Source organism: Mus caroli, unplaced genomic scaffold (assembly GCF_978045245.1).
Source record: "Mus caroli unplaced genomic scaffold, Mus_caroli_1 scaffold_12, whole genome shotgun sequence".
In the NCBI taxonomy this organism is placed as follows: domain Eukaryota; kingdom Metazoa; phylum Chordata; class Mammalia; order Rodentia; family Muridae; genus Mus; species Mus caroli.
The window spans coordinates 15480852-15493616 of NW_028227267.1; the positions used below are offsets into that span (position 1 = coordinate 15480852).

The window sequence follows — 12765 nt, forward strand, 5'->3', positions numbered from 1 at the left end:
AGCTATATGAGCCAGAGAAAACACTGTCCTTTAAAGCCTTGGGGGAGATCCATTTCGGTGATACTAATTTTAACTTTCTGAAGTTAGAAGTGTGAGAGAATAAATTAGTGATGATTTTAAGTAATCAGATTTTTTTTTTGTTTCTTGGTAAATTTGTTATAGCAGCAATACAAATCTAATACAGAAGATTGGCTTGGTGTTGGCATTTTATGGCTCCCAGAAGTTGGATTGGCATGTATATTAGACAGCCCAGGTTCCCCCATTGATGGACTGTAGAGGAGGGGCTGGTCGAGGACAGAAAAGGACATTATTGTACTAATGCCCTTGGGAACTCCACAGTGTCTCAGTATCTCTTCTAATCCCAGAAGAGCCTTGCACTCCACTCAGTGGGTGGGGGAACTGACTTGCAGACTGTAACTTATTTGAGAGAAGAGGCCCAGCTGGTAAAGCCCGATATTGGGGTTTGAATGCTACCTCCCCAGCCGAGTCCAGTGTTTTCTCTCTCCCAGGCTATTGCATTTCGTTTTTGTTCATACTTCATGTTCAGTCTTCAGCCAGAGTCAGGAATGTGGGGTTTTCTCTTTGTTCCCTTTCTCAGAATGTGGTCCCTCAGTCCCAGTCCCTGTTAAATTAGGCTGGTTCAATCTAGAAGAGATGACTGTATGTCATGTCACAGGACTCGGCTCTGATAGCCAGGTGGCTCTGGGCAGCCCTTTATTATAAATGGTAACTGTACAGTGGTAGAATGTGATTGTGTGTGAAGCTGTGTGTATGGGGGAGAGAAAGAGAATTGGAACCGATGTGTGACACCATTAGAGAGGCAGAGTAAAGCTGCCTTCAGGTTGTTGTTGTTGTTGTTGGTGGTGTGTGTGTGTGCATGCATGTTGTGTTTGTGTATGAAAAAATATGTGTGTATGTGCATGTGGAAGTCAGAGCTCCATGTCATGGATCTTCCTCAATTGCTCTCCATCTTATTTTGAAATTACATCTATTTATATCTATGGACATATATGGGGGGCGGGCACATATGTGCCATGGTGTGTATATAGAGATCAGAGGACAACTTATAGGAGTTCTCTCTCTCTCTCTCTCTCTCTCTCTCTCTCTCTCTCTCTCTCTCTCTCTCTCTCTCTCTCTCTCTCCAGTATATTCTTCCTGGAGAATGAACTCATGTCATTGGTCTTTGTGGCAAATACCCCTACCTACTGAGCCATCTCACCAGCCCTCTACTTTAATTTTCTAGACTGGCAAGGCAGCAAATTCCAGGGATGCTCCTGTCTGCCTCTGTAGTGCCTCATTTGTAAGTGTAAGTGCTATACCTGGTTTTCTTTCTTAAATGATTGAACTCAGGTCCTCGTGATTGCCCAGAGAGTAACTTACTGACTGAACCATCTCCCTAGCCCTTTAGGGGGTTTTGGGATGGCTAACCATAGGATGCCCTATATGTATCTCTCTTTTTCTTTCTCTCTTTTTCTTTTTCTTTTGATTAGAGACTTTTCCTGATTTTTGTTTTCTTTTCTGTCTGTTTCCTCCTGATGGGTCTCATGAAAGATGTCAATTCCTAATCCCCACAACCTCTAAATGCTACCACCTGTGTGAATGTCTGCATATGTAACTAGGATCTCTAGATGAGATGAACGTGCAATCTTTCTTATATCACCCAGTGCCTGTGATTGAGAACTAAGTGCTTAATGATGGAGCAATTCTTACTTTAAGGAGAAGTCAGAAATCTTGGGATCTGGAACCTATGGGTGATGGACATGGTGGGTGTGTCCTTTGAAATTTGTGGGATTTGAGGTCATGTTTAGATTTTACAATTTGCACTCAAAAGGTTGTTTCAGCCATCACCACACACATTCAGCCAGTTCCACAAGTGATAAACTCACATAAAAGGAGCCAAGAATGATTCATTGCTGAGATTACTATTTACCAGAAAACACATCCAGATCAGAGATTCATGAAGAGGCGAGAAAATCCCTTAATTACGACATGTTCTGAGCTGCATGAAAGGACCGTGTGCTGTGGAGGAGTGGCCAAGCAGTCGCACTCATTTTGGAGACTTGGGAACTTCCACCCAAGATGCATCTGTGTCACAAAGATAATGTGACCACCATGATTCTGTTTAGTGAGATGTCTGTTGTCGGTACTTGGATGCAAGCACACATACTTATTATTGACCTATCCCTACTTTAAGGGTGGCCAAGGAGAGAGAGTAAGGCTGTCTTTATTATTATTTTGCATATGTGTACCTCCATATGTCTACAGGTTTGTGCTTGCAGAGGTCAGAAGGAGATGTCAGGCACCTCCCTCAGTCGTTCTCTACCTATTTCTGTGAGATAATCTTTCTCACCCAACACAGAGCTAGGCTAACAGCCAACAAGCCATAGCAATGTTCCACTATATAGCAAGTCTCCTTCAGAGCACTACATAATCAGTGCCCTTCCCCACTGAGCCAGCTCCATAGCCCTGTGCTCAAATGTAATGTTTCTCTATTCTTGAGGCTTTTATATCTCTAAGCAACAAAATCTGACCACATCTAGCTACCTCTAGAACTCTACTCTAGTTCTCTCCCTCCCAGATAGCCTCCATGGGAACCCACAGACATGTGGCCCACAAAACAGATACACACATATTTGTGTGACTAAAAATAAATATGTAAAAAAAATTGGTTCTGGACTCAGGTTTGATTCTCAGTACCCACATGGTGGCTCATGACATTCTGTAATTTCAGTCACAGGGAGTCTGATGCCCTCTTTTGGACCCTGAGCATACAAGGCATGTAAGTAGCACACAGATGTACATACAGACAAATCACACACACACATACACACACACACACACACACACTCACACACTCATACACATACACACACACTCACATATACATTCACACATACATACACTCACACACACACACACTCACATACACTCACACATACAGTCATACACACTCACATACACACTCACACACATTCACACACACACGAAGATTTTTTAAATTTCATTTCTTTTCCCCCTTTAAAGAACATCAAATATGCTTCCCTGTATCCTTAAGTTTGCCATATCATAACAAAGCAATTAATTAAGAAACACTGGAAGTTTGTTTTCTGTTGCTCAATTATAATACCTATCTCTGTTCGTCTTATGTCACCACTTGTCTGACAACAATGGGTTTGAAAATATAATTAAACATTTTCAGTTGAAAAAGCGTTCTTTGTGGTGGTGAAGGCTGTGCAGGCCATGTGAACAGACTTGCTGCCTTTGAAGCATGTGTCTCAAGCAATCACTATGGTAAATTTTCTTATGTGTTGCCACCATTTTCAGACACTGTGTGTGTGTAGTAAGGTAGAGCATGCTGTCAGTCTCTCCCCATAGATTTCCCTTCTGTTTAAACTACCAATTACTAACCATTTTTTTGTGGTGCATCTTGAAAAGTTAAAGATCTTTTGAATTGCCCAATGGGAAATAGGACCCAGCTGACTTGGTTGGGCTGGGGCAGTTGCAAGAGAGTGACAGAGGAGTGAAATGAATGGGTGGCTTTAGGCTAGTGGAGACCAAGCTTCTAATTGAGAACATTTGTATCCATTCTTCCATGGGAGGTTCATCTGGGACCATGTCATCAAGGAAGAGGGTCTGGAGAGGAACGTTGTGGGAATCCAGAGGAGCACTCGAGGTCAATGGAGTTCTCACTTGCTGTGGTTCAGAGGGAGATAGCTGTGAATAATGGGTTGGAATTAAGCAGGAAAAAATTTAGGCTGGGAAAGTCAGGGCAAATTTCACAATGGGAGAGTGTGTAGATGAGTCTGTGGGGAGGCAATAGCTGCATTGCCACCAGAGGGGCTGGAAATAAGGCTTGACACAAAGCACAGGAAAATGGATGAGAGAGAACCCTCCCTGGGGGCCCCACCATGACCTTAATCAGACTCTTCCCTGCCTGGCTTTGGATTCACTGATTCACTCTCAAATGATCCAAAGGAGAGAAACAATTGCTTGGAAAATGGCCACAGGGGATAATGGGTATTGGCACCAGATATTGGCTGACTTGCCTTTGGGCATTAGTACCCTCTTGCCTTGTGTCTGTATGGCTTTTAGTCCATCTGTCAATCTGTCCCTTCCTCCTTTCGTCCATTTGTTTCACAGACTGTTTCAGAATCTTTAAGTCTACAGGAAAGGTCATTTTCAGAGGGGACATTTGTTCTGAGACATGTGGATGAGAACTGAAGAATGGTCCAGCCAGTGGGGCGACCTGTGAGCACCTGAGCGGAGACTATAACACGTGAAGACTCATCATCGTTAAGGATCTGAAAGGAGCTGGATGTTGCTAGTTGCTGATGGATGTAGAGGCTTAGAAGGAGATGTCTATGAGGTTGGAGAGTTCAAAGGGCTCAGGTTAGGGTCTGGTAGCCACTGGGTAACAATTTGAAGTTTGCTCTAAGAGTAATAGAATTTGGATGTGGGCTTTGGCGAGCCTTTTATTTCTGTGTTCATATTTCTTTATATCTTCTGGTCCATACTCCCTAGAGGGTCGGTCAGCTGTGTTGTCAGGCAGATGTGAGAGTTGTATGATCGAAAACAACAGGGCTTTGGTCACCAGAAGACAGGAAGTGACTCTGCCATCCTAGTAGGAGCCCAGAATTTTAGAGGAAGTACACTGTGGAATAAATTAGTACCACCAAGGACAAGGCCACATAAGAGCAATCAACTCAAGTGCAAAGCAACATATAATAGTAGATAGGGGAAAACAAAAATTGCAACTTGGACCTGGAAGATAAATTTTAAAATGTACATATATGTCTTCATACATGTGTATATGGATTTACATGCACCAAACATTTTCGTATGATCTTGGAACTATGATCTAATTTTTAGGAAAGGAAAAACTCTTTTTAGCCTTTAAATGTTCTCACAGAATTATATACCAGTTATCTATTTTATACTTCATACTTGTTCTTATGGCTTGTATACTCATAAAAGTTATTGATTTTTATAAAATGAATGCTTTATCAGTTTTATAAGACCCTTTTTAATCCTCCAATATTTCAATGTTTCATAACATTCTATTATCTTTAACCCAGTTGAGGTAGCTCACAGTTACTTGGGAGGCTGAAACAACACACACGCGCACGCGCACACACACACACACACACACTCACACACATACACTCACTCTCTCTCTCTCTCTCTCACACACACACACACACACACTTCTGGAGTTTTGCTGTTTCAGAAGGTATCAGGGTAAGAGGTTAGAACATTTGCTGAACCTCTCCATCACTCCAAAATCTTGCTGAAACTCTGGTTTCGTCTTGTAATTGCTTCACACTGAGCCATTGGTATAGCATTTGGTTGTCAGTTGGGGTTAAACCACTGCTACAAATGCCAAAAATACCATGGGTATTTGATGGGAGATCAGACATCATTTGAAACTACACATATTAAAATTATGATGACTGAAGTCTCCCTGATGAAATCCCAAACTGAGATTTCTTGAAGAACAAATATTTGTATACAGATTTCTTTTTTTAAAATTAGGTATTTTCTTCATTTACATTTCCAATGCTATCCCAAAAGTCCCCCATACCTCTCCCCACTCCCCTACCCACCCACTCCTACTTCTTGGCCTTGGCGTTCCCCTGTACTGAGGCATATAAAATTTGCAAAGAACAAGGGGCCTCTTTTTCCAATGATGGCCGACTAGGCCATCTTCTGCTACATATGCAGCTTGAGACATGAGCTCCGGGGGTACTGGTTAGTTCATAATGTTGTTCCACCTATAGGGTTGCAGATCCCTTTAGCTCCTTGGGTACTTTCTCTAGCTCCTCCATTGGGGGCCCTGTGATTCATCCAATAGCTGACTGTGAGCATCCACTTTTGTGTTTGCTAGGCCCCGGCATAGCCTCACAAGAGACAGCTATATCTTTCTATAAAAGCATAAATATCTTTGATTGTGTCTACCTTTGGAAGGACACAAAATGTTAAAAAAAAAATCAGAGAAGCACCTCAAAGGGTTGAGAGATGAGCCTTCCGGTTCCAAGAAAGGAAAGTGCATTTCACAGGTGCTGCCCACCCCCATGCTTGGGCTCCCCTCTCATGGTGAGTTTTGCTATTTCTTTTGTTGTTGTTGCAGCATAGGGAAATTAATCAGGGTTGCATGGTTTGGCCAATTTTGTCTTAGGAAGCCCTTGGGATTTAGAGTAAGTAGATAGGTATGGGTTAAGTTAATAGAAAGAAAATGGAAACATCTCATTTTGCTAGAATAAATTTGTTCCAGAGATACTGTGAATGTTTAGATTCATTTCCTCGCATGCTCGGGTCTGTTAACATTTTCTGCTAGAAAATTCTAGGTTGTCAGGGCGCTACCCTGTGCCCAGGACAGTGTGCTTCAGAGTCTTGGGCTTTGGGCTTCTAGACTCTGTAGTATCACATGCTTTGTCAAATCTTGATGTGTCACTCTAATTCTCATAGAGGTCAGCCACAGACCTCAGAGTTCCAGCAGTGGGAGGTTGTGATAGACAAAGGAAAAAGGTCACGATCATTTCTGGTGCTCCCTACATTGATGACTTCTATAAAGAATGTGGGGGAGAGAAGTGTCTGGGTCCAGTTGGAACAGGTCTTAATGAGAGAGGCTAACTGGAAGCTTCAGAAATCTGAGTCCTCTGGGACTCCATGAAGCTGGCTGTGTGGAAGACATCAGAATATTTTCCATGCCTTTGAGCTAAAGGAACTTGAGGTCCATTGGAACTCATCCTTCTCCCACGTTGGATATGGTTTATCCTGTAAGCCATTGTTACATTGCCTCTTTTGTGGTAAATACCCTCTAGCCTTCTCACATCTTTCTTCCTAAGTAAGCCTCGGCCTTTTGGTGCAGTTGGAACTCTAGTTTTTGCATGGGGCTTCCTCAGCTATACCTCAGCCAGCATGGAGTTCTTGCTCTTACCTTCAATCTTGCTTACTTCAATTGCATGGCAGTGGCATTTAATTCTAGTGTGGACATTTAATCAAAGAAAACTTTGTTTCTTTATTTTAAGGCTATGGGAGCCTCTTTACTTTCTCAGTGTAAGATCTTCTGAGGCTTAGCCTGTCTCTCCCTTTTATTGTCTAATAGATTTTCTAGCATGTGCTTAGTAAATTTTGAGTCAGTTGAAGTCAGTTGGCTTGCTCATCCCTCACCCTTGTTTAACCTCCCAGATCTCTCCACACACTCCAGTCCTGTCTCTTTAAATAGTCAAGGAGACAGCCAGTTGTTTGACAGTTCCTTAGGCATAAAAAATAATTTAGCTTGCACTTAATTTTTATCAGGAGGCAAGTTTAATATTGTCAAGGATTGAAATTTTATTTTTAAGTTTCTACATCCTGTTTCTCTTAATGTCATTTTGGCTTCAAAGGGTATAATTCTGAAATTATGAGTACCGTTGGACTTGTTACTATTTCTTCCTTTGTGTATATAATGTTTCAAAAGCTGTTGATGGCTAAATGTCATTTTTATACTTTTTGGATTCATAACAGTTCAAATTCATTCAAAAACAATTAATAATATTATGTATCTTAGGAATAGCTGTCATGTATCTGGTGGATATGACATATTGTTAGATATTTTAAGCTGAAAGTTCTGTCTGGAGGCCAAGTTTAACAAGACAAGGAGCAGGCTGTTTTATAGATGAGCAGAAGGGTAGGGAACACATTTGTGAGGAGGCTGAGTGCTGTAGAACAACCATGCTTGGAAAACACTGGCTTCTCTGCTCAAAACAATAAACCAACAAGCAGTAGCCTAGCTCAAACATTTCTCCTTTTTTTGGCTTTATTTATGTCTGGTTTCCTTCTGCAAACAGGAGGGCCACCTGACAGCTTCAAGAGAAGATATTACTACTAACTACAAACCACCAAGGCGGCATTCCCAGATTCTTGAGGGACATTTTTCCAGCTCAGGTGATTGGCTCTTTGATTTTTTTTTTTATCTGAAACAGGAATGAAACATTCCATAAAGATTCACTGTTTTCAAGATGGGGTGGTCCATTCTAGAAGGAACCTTGGCTAACAAGAATGATGTCAGCTGTAGGAGGGGCTGGGCAAGATCCCTGGCTTTGGGAATCTACCGGGCTGTTCTAGTAGGTTGGAACTGTTGATTAGCCCTCCCTTCACAAAAGCAAGGCCTTTTTGTGTTTTTTCTTTGGAAATTTCCTAGAACCCCACACTTGTGAGATGAAGGTGGCAGCTACTGGGGGTATTAGGTAGTAGAAAATTTCTCTTGTTTGTGCCTGTGTGTATGTATATTGTGTGTATATGTGTGTGTATACATGTACACACACGTGCATGTTTGTGTATGCACAGATCTCATGAGCCAGCATGTGCATGTAGAAATCAAAAAACGGTATCAAGTGTTATTTCTCAGGTACCATCCATTAAGAAAAAAAAAAAAAAACAACAACAAAAACAAGATTCAGGATCATTCACTGGCCTGGGGATTACCAAGGAGACAAGGCTAACTTTCTAGAGCACTCCAGGGATCTGCCTGTCTCCATCACCTTTGCTCCTTTTTGCAAGTGTGTTCTACCTTGTCGGCCTTTTTTGCATTAGTTCTGGGGTGCAAAGTTGGTTCCTTTCACTTGTGAGGCAAGCTCTTCCCTGTTGGGACTGACTTCCTAGCCACTCCTCATATTACTTTTATAGAAAAGTGAAAGGGGGAGCTCCTATAATTCTTTCAGATTGTCCTGAACAAGCACCAGTGAGATTCCTCTTTCAAGTTGTTAACATTTTTAGTCTTCAAAGACACAAACAACAACTCATCATGTCGTGATGGTGCCCCCCCCGGCCCCCCAGGTATCAGGAAAATCTTCCAGTCATAGACACAACAAGTCATGATATCTATCCCCTGTGGGGCCTTAACCACAGCCTGTAAGATCTTTCTAGTTTCCCTACCATTTGTGAGTCGTATACACAAAGAGGAAAGGGATGCAGCCCTGGATACTCTTCTCTTGAGCTGCTCCATGGAAAGCTCTTGGTGGCTCCTTATGTCCCTACCCTAGGTCTTTGGCATAATTTATGGTAGCAGATTTCTGGCTGCCTTCAATGGACTTACTTTCCATGAACTCCAGAGATTATGTATATGGTGCGAAGAGGACAAGTTTAGCCCTCCATGTTGTGTGCTTAAATAGAAGAATTTAATCTGTTGGTTTACAGATTCTCTCAGCCCCACAGGATGATGGATGCTGCACTCGCCATGAACACCCTGTAGAGATGCAAGCACAAGATGACTCTGATCTGCGGCCACACTGGCTTCTTTCCCTTTGCTACCTATGTGCTCAGCTCCTCTAAAACCCAAGGAGAAGCAGGAAAGCAGCTCTTCAGAACTTAGACAGCTATTCAGGCATGGAGGGGCTTATCTAGTCAGTGCTACTGAGATGTTCCACAGTGAGAAAAGCATTATGGGAAAAGATAGAACTGGGACTACAATGCTAATGCATTCTCCTTCATTATAGAATTGATCCTCGAAGAATTCTCAAAGATCTTTCAGCCTAGTGAAAGTTCAAAGTTTTCCAAAGGGTTTGAGGGAACACTGTGGTAGGATGGACCTGGTTCCACCCTCACAACTGTTCATATCCCTTATCCTTTCTTCTTTTTCTCCTCTATTTCTTCATCCTGTCCCCATCCATCTCTCTCTCTCTCTCTCTCTCTCTCTCTCTTTCTCTCTCTCCTCTTTTTTTCTGAGACAGGGTTTCATTAAGTAACTAACCATTCTAATCTTCAACTCACAGTCCCCCTGCCTCAGCCTCCTAGAAGAATGCTAGCATTGTATGTATAGGTTACCTTTCTCAGCTTGATCTGCTGGACTTGATTTGGAAAAAAAGTTATAACTTTCAACACCAACTTAAAATGTAATTTCCTTATTTCATAAGGTGGGGGAACTGAAATTCATGATCTAGAAGGAGCTTAAGGTACTATCTAGGGGATAGTTCCTCCCTTTTGGGGTTGATTCTTATAATACTTTCTGTAACTTTTTCTATATATAGTAATATGTATTTATTGTGTGTGGGTATGCATATATATATGCATATGGATATCAGATTGGTTTTCTCCTTCTACCCTTTGGGTTCTGGGGATGAACTCAAGTCTTCTTGGCAGCAAGCCTCTTTACCCACTGAGCCATCTAGTAGAGCCATTTAGCATTTTGTACTCATGTTATTATTAGAGACAGGCTTCCACTAAGCACATCAATTGGGAGCTATGATTTGGGGAGTAGTTGGCTGTATATTACACCATGTGTCAGGGAAAAGAAAAGTTCCTATCTCCTGTTTGCATATCTTTTGTGAAAACAATTTAAACAGCACCTGTTTAAACCTTGCCATAGAAGTGCCTGGAAGGTAAACAGTTGGTTTTGGAGCAGCTAAAACATGGCATTGTTTAGTGTGGCAGCCATTGATGCTTGTCTTTAATTACGGCCGCGCTGTCAACCCCTGAAGTCCCTGCTCTTTGTTGTAGATCTGATATGATGTTTGAGGTTTTCAAAGCTACAGAGATGAAAGAATCTACAGTCAAATATTGCTCATTCCGATATGCCTAAGGAGGGAGGAGGGCCATTGCCCATAAGGGTTGCAGAGCAGGGGGAGAGAACACGGGTGCCCCTGCCTTTGATGACAGCCTCAATTGGGGCATCCTGGTTTACTCTGTTCATGGTGGAGGAGGGCCAAAGCTGGAGGAGACTAAAATGATTTATCTGGTAACGGTAAACAAGAGTGATGGATGGGCAGCCAGGCTTTGCAGCATGAGAAGAAGAGCTGGCTGTCACCACCACTGGCAGTTTATCCATTAAAGCTGTGAGGCTCAAGCTGACCTCGAAAAGATTTCTGGAGTCATTCCCTGGCCACTGTTGTTTCCCTTGTCTTCAGTTGGCCTTAGCTATGCATCCTTACATTCGGCCACTATTTAGACCATTAATATAGGTTAGACGAATCACAGACCATAGACATCCATTTATGGACTTATTATCACTCAGAAGTTCTATCCACTCCCCCCCCCCCTTAACTTCTACAGCCTTTCCCATCGTACATGTCCCTGGGAGCCTCCTCCCTGCTCCCACAACAGCTCTGCTCATGGCAGAAGAGGCGCGCAAACCTCCTCCTCAGCTATTATCCTGTCCTAAGTTTCCCTTTCCCATTCCATCTCTTCTCCCCTCCTGAGAGGCATTGCGTTCTCCTGGCTGCGGGTGTGAGTGCCAGAGCCAGGCTGGCAGAATTGGAACTGTGGTTTTGATGATCACTTGTTCTGTAATTTTGAGCAAGTTACCGATTCTGCACTTTGTTTTCCTCTTGGTGAGATGCTAATGGCAATTGTACCTGTGCTGCAGACTTGTGAATAGGGAATGAGTTGGTGGGTAAAACCCAGTACAGAGACCTGCACAAGGCAGGTGTTATAAATGCCTATTGCATATTCATACAGAACACAGTATCTAATGTATACTATATGAGATACGGCATACAGTTTAAATATTCACAGAACCTTGGCAGTACTTTTTTTATTGTTTTGTTTTATTTTGCTTTGTTATCTAACTATCAGGGAGTAGATAATTAATAGTTTTGTGAGATAAGTGATTTCTGGGGAAACCCACCAAACACCCAGAGTGGAGATGAATTCTACTTCTTGTGGTCTGGTCTTAAAGGCTTCAACTTTTTTATTCTCCTGTTTGCTGTGTGATCATACCAGCTAGCTGGTATTGCTCATTCATTTGTGGACAGCCCTTCTGTTGGAGACCAAACCTAACTTAACCATGGGAACTTCCTGGTTCCAATGTTTTCCCATAGTCTTTCAGAGCTGGGAGGGCTAGCTTCTTGGTGACTCATAAGAGGTTTGCAGAAGTAAGATGAGACACATTCTTACCTTCAGAGAGTTTTCAGTCAAAGTGGAAGAATAAAATGAACTTTTTTGGAAATAATTAAGGGCAAGACTCACTTGGTTGCAGACATCAGTCTGTCTCTCCTAGGTTGTTTGTTTCTAAGGAATAACTTTAGTATCTAAAAAGATAAAGTAGGAAAAAAATAACCAGGAGAGCTGAGGAAATTGCTTGGTCAGTCCAGTGTTTGAATGAAAATGTCCCCCATAGGCTTGGCTAGTTAACACTTGGTCCCTAGTTAGTAGTGCTTTTAGGGACGTTTAGGAAGTGCAGCCTTGCTGAAGGAAATATATCACTGGGGACAGGTTCTGTGAGTTGAAAGCCTTGAGCCACTTTCCAGCTGGCTTGTTCTGCTTCAGGCTTGCATTAGAAGATGTGAGCGCTCAGATTCTCGCTTCTGCTGTCATGCCTGCTGTTTGCTGCCTCCCCTCCCCTATGATGAATCTTTATACCTCAGAACTGTAAACCCAAATAAACCCTTCCTTATGTAAGTCTCTTCCTTCATGGTGTTGTATTACAGCAGCAGAAGAGTAACTAATACACTAAAGTGCTGGCCTTGCAAGCATGAAGACCAGGGCTTCAGGACTATGGGAAAATCCAGGCACAGTGTTGTGTGCATATAATCCCAGAGCCGGGGATGTGTAGACAGGCAGATCCTTGAGTCTCACTGGTCAGCGATTCTAGCCTGCCTGGCAAGCCCAGTGAGAGACCGTGTCTTAAAGAAAGAGAAAGTGGCTAGCCCACTTTCTACACCAAAGGTTATCTCTGGCCTCTACATATTCATGCATATGCACATGCACACATACACGGATATGCTCAAACACGAATGGGCATACTTGTGAACATTTGCACATGTACAGACATTTGAGAAAGGAAAACAA

The 12765-nt window shown here is 42.4% G+C and overlaps 1 protein-coding gene across 1 annotated transcript in view; it reads left to right on the forward strand.

Annotated features, from left to right (window-relative positions):
- Lrmda (leucine rich melanocyte differentiation associated) overlaps nt 1-12765 on the forward strand; it is a 1040878-nt gene that overhangs the window by 297152 nt on the left and 730961 nt on the right. The gene's annotated exons all lie outside the window — the stretch shown is intronic.